Source organism: Micromys minutus (genome assembly GCF_963924665.1).
Source record: "Micromys minutus genome assembly, chromosome: 16".
Taxonomy (NCBI): domain Eukaryota; kingdom Metazoa; phylum Chordata; class Mammalia; order Rodentia; family Muridae; genus Micromys; species Micromys minutus.
Window position 1 is genome coordinate 32,012,805 of NC_137985.1, and position 8,216 is coordinate 32,021,020.

Here is an 8,216-nt window from a genome sequence, read left to right on the forward strand (position 1 = left end):
AGGTCTGTAGCCATCCTGGAAGGCTATGTAGCCAAAAGGCTAGTGTTCTAATCACCCCTTTCATTGCCTAAGTCATTTTAAACTGTTGGGGGTCACAGCGAAGTCATCAGTAAATATCACAGAGATAGCAACACCATAATAAATACATTTTAGGATCAGATATCAATGTACATCTATTGTATTTCTACTTGTATTTCTATTGACATCGTAACTCTATCTATTTATAAAATAAAGCATAATAATTTGATGAAAGTAAGGAATCTACAATGATAAAATGAGGGTAATTAGCATTTTTCCTTCTTAATCATTCAGCTTTCTTTGTACTAGGAATCCCAGGTGTCAGTCAGCTCCTGCTATGTCACAAGCTATTGCAAGTCAATATCATATTTTAAATACCGTTTACTATGCCTGCCCAATATTAACTATAATTATGAATGTATATATTTATCATCGATATTTACTAAATTACATAGAAAAATATGTCCAGTAAAAGCCCTGATTTAAAAATAGTGAATTAAATGATACATTTAATTTTTTTCTTCCTTTTCTTTTCTTTTCTTTTTTTAACATATGAAGCGGTTTAATTAAGTTGTTAGCAATTTAGAATACCAGTTGTGAGGATACATCCCGTTTAATATTTGACAAAATCTGCGAGTCCACAGTTTTCTGATCAGCCTTTCGCTGCTCTGTAATCTTGTATTTCTCCTTCTCTGTGTCGAAGATCTCGCCCTCCTGGTGCCTGGGCTCCCACAGCTGCTTCTTCTTGAAGTAAGCATCAGTCAGGTGTTTGGGGATTTTAACCTCGCTGATACCAACTTTTGTAGAGGTGGCGATGACAAACTTCTGGTGTGTTCTGCGCAGAGGAACAGTGTTGAGGGTGAGAGGTCCAGTCACAAGTAGCAAGCCACCGCCCAGCTGCTTCAGGAAAACCACTCTTGCCCCTGTGGCACCAAGTGAGGATGATTAAGACAGTCCCGGGAGTGATGCTGGAGCGCAGCCTTCTCAGTGTTGACTGAAGAAGGGCTTCTTGCCCTGGCTCAGTAGCTTCCGGAGCACATCTTCAGTAGGATAATACCTAGGCATTTTCCAAAGCTTTATCACCCAGGTACCACCGTTCTTGTCCCCACCAACTGTTTTTGTGACAGGAACAAGGACCTTCTCCTTTTTCTTCTTTTCAACCTTGGTCTTGGCAGGTGAGTATTTCCTTTTGTACAAGGCCTTTCTGGAATTCATAGCAGATCGTGGGTACCTGCCAGTTCCTGTAACCAGGACAGAGTTTCGGCTGCAATGGGGTTCGCCTTCTTGGGCTTTTTAACTTTGGGGTTACCCTTTTTGGCTGCACCAGCAGACTGGGCCCGGGGGCAGGAGAATCCCTGCCAGCCTTCTTGGCTTCAGGTTTCTTCTCCTTTGTATCAAGCTTCTCTGCCTTTTCACCTCCCATCTTTCAAGCTGGGAAAGAGAACTAAGGCATCAGCTTCCGGTCTGTAAGCCTGTTTCGTTGTTTCCAATACTAACAAAGCTCATTTGTGGTTTTCCATAAATAACAACAGGATGTGTCCATTTTTAAATCGAAATAATGTAGGCTATACATAATTGGTTTCACTGTAACTTCAAGAGTTAAAAATTGCAAATTTCACCCCCTCCTGACAATTGTGCCTTGTGGTGCATCCCTGTTGAAATGACTTCCAGAAGCAAGATGCTGACACATTAGAAGGACCCCTCTGAGACTGTTAAGGACTAGAAAAAGGAAAGTTACTCAGTGACAAAAAGAACTACAAAAAGACTTCTAAAGTTAAGAGCTGCCCAGCGTTCAGTCATGGCCCACAGTTTGGAGCTCTTAAAATAGGAATCCATTTTTAAGTGACATTCATCTCAGAAATATATGTGCTATATTTTAAAAAGCAAATTATACTCACACTACCAAAAGAAAATGTGCTTTCCAGGTGTGAAAAGGGAATATCGTGGTCATAGGTTATGTCAGAGTGGAAAAGGCAAGGAGATACCATGGTCTTACTTAAAGACAGCCTTATGAAAGAAAGGACCTTTGGCATTAGTACAGATGTCAAATGGGTCACTTCGTAGTAAATCCTAAACACATAGACTTGCTAAGTAGAAAGCAACAGACACCCCTGTTAGACAGAGTTGTCTCAACCCCTAATTACAGAATAGTAGAGGTTCTTTGCTATTTTTTTTTAACATCTCTGCTGAAAAAAAAAAAGCCACAAAACTCTGTAAAAAATTTTACCTGGCCTTTTAAGCTTCTGCTAGAAAAATTTCTTCTTAAGGTTAATCTTACTCTAGAGTTAATGTCTTATAGGACTCAGGGACCCAAGCAAGGGCTACAAAAGTACTTGTGTGGCCTGGAAAAGTCTAACTGTTCTTAAACTTGAGTCCCCTTCTTCTGTAAACAAGGCAATCAAAGCCTGCTTTATCAATTGCATGATGTTAAAGTACATCACACTCCATGCCTTTTTCCCTTCGTATCAGAAACTATGGATTTTTTTTTTTTTAATTCCCCAGCCCTATCTTTCTTAGCTATTCAGCCAATGAATTACCTGCAACACTTTCATCCACTCTTATAGTTTATCACCGTTAATGTGTTAACTATAGTGCAGTTACAGCAAGGGTTCATTAGCTGGAAAGGAGCATCTGTATCACAGATAAAAGATGATCCAGAACTCTTAGAATCTTCTTATACATTTCACCACAGGGTTTCACAAATGCACACCCTCTCTGAATTTAGAACCAACAGCAACATATGCATTTCTGTAAAAAAAAAAAAAAAAAAAAAAAAAAAAAAAAAAAAAAAAAACCAAAAAAAAAAAAACAAGAACAACAACAACAACAACAACAAAAAAAAAAAAAAAAAAAAAAAAAACAAAAAAACAAAAAAACACCAAACCTCTTACTTCAAGGAAATAAGAGATAGTTTATTGGTCACATTGGTCACAATTTCAGGAAGTCACTCTGTGGGGGGTGATTTGTGAATGTGCATACATGCATGAAAATACATGTGCATATGTGTGGGTGTACATGCTCATATTTGCACATGCATATGGAGGTCAGAATACAACCGCAGGTGTTGTACCTCAGTCCCTAGCTACATGTTATTTTTAAAGGGTCTTTCATTTGTCTGGAGTTAGGCAATTAGTCATGTTCTAGGGATCCTGTTTCTACTTATCCAGTGTTGGGATAAGAACATGCCACCATGCCTAGCTTTTTTTCACATGGGTTTGGAGGGGATCAAACTCAATTCTTCATAATTATAAAACAGTACTTTGAGTCATTTTCTCAGCTCACACTAAGTTTTTACAGCAGGAAAATGACCCACTACTGAGGGCTTTAAGACAGCTCAGTAGCTAAGAGCACTCCCTGCTCTTCCTGAAGACCTGAAGTTGGTTCCCAGAACTCACGTCTTGCCTCACAACTACGTGTAATTCCGGCTCCAGACGATCTGACACCATCTTCAAGCCTCTGTTGGTACCTACACACATGTGACATACACACATATATGTACAATAATAAACATACACATAAATAAAAATAAGTCTTATTTGAAATTTAAAATTAAAATAAATAAATCTAGACAGGAGAATTAACTTCACAGTCAAAGAGAATTTATTGTTCCTGCAAAGTACTTGAGTTTCAGGACACACATAGGTAGCTAAGAACCACCTGTAACTCCAATTCCGGGGAATCTGGTGTTTCTTCTGCCTCCAAGTGTACGGTACATATAAACTCAGGCAAGCACATACACGTATACATAATTTTTTAAGTGAGTAAATTAAAATCAGTTTTCAAATGCATTAATGGAAGCAGCAAGGATGGTAGTTTGAATGAAGATGGCCCCATACTTGGCCCTTAGCTAGTGAAACAGTCTGGGAAGGATTACGAGGTGTGGCCTTATTGGAGGTGTGTCACTGGGAAAGACCCATTCTAATCCCTCTCTGTCTCTGTCTCTCTGTGTGAGAATCTCTGTCTCTTCTCCCTCTCTCTCTCTATATATTCTTGCTCTCTCTCTCTCTCTCTCTCTCTCTTTCTTTTTTCTTTGACCCTTACTTGTGATTCTAGATATAAGTTCTCAGCTATTACTGCCACCCTACCTGTGCTCTACCATCAAGGACTCTAACCTCTAAAACCAGAAGCCCAAATTAAACACTTTCTCTCATGAGATTTTGGAAAGGGAGTGAATATTTTTCCATAGCAACAGAAAAGGTAACTAAAAGCTGGTTACAACAAAACAAAGAAATCCCTGTGACAGATCTCAGATACTCTTTGGTGACATTCTTAGTCTTTAGAATGATAGAAAACAAGAGGAAGATGTACATTCCAAATGTATTTGTTTAGTAGGCATAGACACATTAGGTCACACATAGTGCTGGGCAATAAATGCCAGTTAGAAAATCAAAGAGAGCCAAAGATAATCTTGGTTTCCAACCTGAAAATCTCGCGCCAATCCGTCAACCAGCCTTCTAAAACTAATGCTTAACACGGGGGTGGCTTTTTTCTCAGAACCAGAGTTCATAGTGGGAAGACAAGTGTATTAAACTTATAATGAGCTTGACTTGTGTACACAGTCCACTAATGTATCCAAGCTTAAAAAGTGCCTAGGCTCTGTTAAAAACAGTCACAGCTATGTCTACTGTTGCACTGTTACATAATCCAGTTTTTTTTTTTCTGGATAGTGTTGGAAACCTCTAGCTGTGGAAGAGCTCATAAAGCCAAGTTCGCACAGTCTTTCTTTACTATATGCATACACTCCATTACATATGAAGATGAACATGAAATCCATCTACATCTACAGGGGCCAAGATTACCTCATGCTGCACAACTGACAGCTGACCATTTTAAGTTCATATCTAGATCAGCCTTACGCTGCCAGCACGTCACCCAATGTCTCCGCATGAACAGCTCGCATGGGAAATAGTTCATATTACCCCACAGTAGCCTCCTCCTGTGTTCTCAGCCTAAAGAGGACATGGATTTCTAAGCCTCAAATCTGGATGACATGGTGACATCCTATCTTATCAGCCCAGTCACAGAGACCTAGGGAACTGATTCTAACGCCTGTTCTACTGTGTGACAGCAGCAGTTACAGTATAAGCTCCCCATATTTGAGGAAATATTTCACTTAAACGTTTTCCTGAGATCATTCATTTAATCCTCAACCTTACTCTTTTAGTATTAAAATCACTCAAATAGCCTTTATAACATTTTATAATCAAGTAATTAACTTTCCTTCATGCATTTCTGTCTCATTTTCTCTGTTTCTTTACTGCAAATTCCCTTGCTGTTTTTTTTTGTCCAGTCTTTTATTTAAAATTTACTTTTATTTTGGATATACTAATTTTACATTTCTGAGACTGTCTCTGATATTTTAAATTTTACATTTCTGAGACTGTCTCTGATATTTTCTCATTACTTTTTGGTAAGAGGTTACATTTCAAATAAAACTTGTTTTGTTTTATTTTGCTTGAGACAAATTTCACTGTGTGACCCAGAGTTACAACCTTCCTACCATAGGGTCTCAATTTTAGAGTTTACAGATATATCTGGCCATGCCCAGTTTAGAAATAAAATTCAAATTGAGATTTTTTTAAATATAAAAATGCCTCATAACCTCCACGGTTCTGATTCTTCCCCATTCTGAACTGCTGTGTTGTACATCATCTTCCAGGAGTAGTAAACAGAATATCTTCCACTCAACTCAACCTTCTGTATCCACTCTAACTACACAATTATAGCATCTACAACCTATTTTACCAGCCACCTAAACTCATCATCCATCTTGTCCTGATATTGGTGAGCCTTGGCTCTTTGTTTATTATCCAATAAAAGTCTCTGTTCACTTGTATCAAGGAATCATTTCAAAAAGAATTCCAGTTGGGTTTTCATATATCTGATTTATTGATGTCAAGAACAGGGGAAATTATATTAGCAGAAGTTCCACAGACAATAATGATTGTATCTAAAGTCCAAATTTTAACCTAGATGTAAAATTATATGGGTATCTGTATGTGTTCATATTGAGAATGGTGTCATGAGACCAGAAAGGGGATCACGAGAGAAGAGGAAATCTTGGTGAAGTTAAAAAAAATTGTGCAAAAAGAATGCAAAAGTTAGTACTAATTTAAAAAAAGAAAGAGAACCAGCTGGTGGAAGCCTCTGGAGAAGTTTGAGAAATAAGAAAAATATATAATGCCATATGTATGTGTCAAGGAGGAGCCCATTCTCACACTGTCTTACAAAATACACACATTCAAATACACATATATAAATAAAGTCAACATTTTAACCTTGCTTTTTGTTTTGTCTCTTTTGTTCCATCCAGGTGGCCTTGCATCTTCTCAAAACATCTGATAGTTATGTGTATTCAATGCTTTATGCATACATTAACCGTAATAGTTGTAACCAGGAAAAATAAACTAACATGGAGCCAAGAGAAAAAAAAAGATAGGGGGAAAGAGAAGCAAGGTGTCTGGGATCATTTGGGGAGTTCAGGCAGACGAAAAAGACCAAGGGTGGGGGAACCTGAGGCCTCAGCATGAGAGAGCACACAAAGGAAAGAAGTCCATGTCAGATACCCCGCCCAGCCATCCAGACTGTTGAAAGCTCTATGCTCTGGTCTTAGGTATATCTTCAGATACCAACATCACCTGGCTTGTGTGTCCACCAAAGCAACAAGTGAAGGTTATTTTTTTCTTTATGTCTTATGTCCCCTGCCAAACAAACTGTAGCTCAATCTGAAAATGTTCACTTTGCATAATACAGAAATGGTACCCTTCATCCAAACTAGAATCTCACTCATTGGTTATGAAACCCCAAACTGGTAACAGCTCTGATTTTTTCTTAATAAACTTGTCATTCAGAAAGTTTGTTGCTATATATTTGGCAGAGATAATCAGAATGCTAAACCTGTTAAAGTTTCTTCTTGCAACATATAGTAATTAACACAGAGACCCACAACTCCAGAAGCTACAATCAAACACGTAGAATTTCAAGGAACGTGAGGCCTCCAGTTCCTGGATTTTTGAAAACCCTATACGGAAGTGGATACTCCCTTTCATAACGGCTTTCCTAGTCATCTTCCCGGTGTTACTATTCGCTCTTGCTTCTTTAATCTTGCTCCTACAACCACTGTCTATGGAGGATACAAACATTTACCAAGTGGACTCCAGTGGTGAAAGTCAGCTATACCCCAAAATTCATGACACCCCAAGGCAGCAGAAAGTAGCCTAAGAGACACGGCACCTTGCATTTCCCCTTTCAGCGTCGGCTTCTCCCTTCCCCCTTTTTCTTCTTCTCTTTGTGATAAGTAAAGGGGGCGGGGTATGTTGGTATCAGGAACAGCTTTCACCTCCAGCAGTGATGCCACCAGCAGGCAACAGGGACCTGCGCATCTGTTGCCGTGTCAGTGGCCAGACATTCCCAGCGTACATTTGGTTCAGCTCCCACCTTCACGTGGGAGCAGATACATCACAGTTTAAGTACAAGGCAGACCCTCCTGTTCTCCACCCTTCTCTTCTTTCTCTCTTTCCCATGTCTCGTCTTCATCATCCCCAATAAACCTCTTCCACATGGGGCCATATTGGCCTGGTATGGTCTGTCTGGACTCGAGCTGTGATTCTATCACAACAGATGTAGCCTGGGGACTCTTGTAGAAGAATAAAATAAGTGATTGCAGTTCCTAAAGGGATAAGAACTCCACAGGAAGGCCACAGAATCAATTAACCTGGATCCAGAATCAACTCACCTGAACCATTGGGGCTCCCAGAAACTGAACCTTCAACCACAGAACATACATGGCTGGATATGTATGTATGCTCATATGTATTCCTGCTCATATGTAGCACATGTGCAGCTTGGTCTTCATGAGAGTTCCAAACAACTGGAGCAGGGATAATCCCAAAAGCTGTTGCCTGTTTGTGTGATATGTTCTTCTAGCTGGGTTGCCTTGTCTAACCTCAGTAAGAGAGGAAACACCTAGCCTCACAAAGACTTGAACTGCCAGGGTGGAGAGATACCTGGGGGAGTCCTCACCCACTCCAAGGAGAGGGGAGGGTGGGGGAAGTATTGTGGGAGGGGCTGACAGGGGAGGGCAGTGAACAGGATGTAGAGTGAATAAGTAAAAAATAGAAATAAAAATGAAAGGAGAAGCCATTTTTTTTTCTTACCTCAAAACATTTGGGGAAGTCACATGCCAAAATATCTCAGCT

The 8,216-nt window shown here is 39.5% G+C and overlaps 1 pseudogene across 1 annotated transcript; it reads right to left on the bottom strand.

Annotated features, from left to right (window-relative positions):
• Window positions 1–600: 600 nt before the first annotated feature.
• LOC308431181 (large ribosomal subunit protein eL6-like) lies at window positions 601–1,441 on the bottom strand (annotated as a pseudogene). Its single transcript has one exon. The product of its transcript is annotated as a large ribosomal subunit protein eL6-like (transcript).
• Window positions 1,442–8,216: the final 6,775 nt, after the last annotated feature.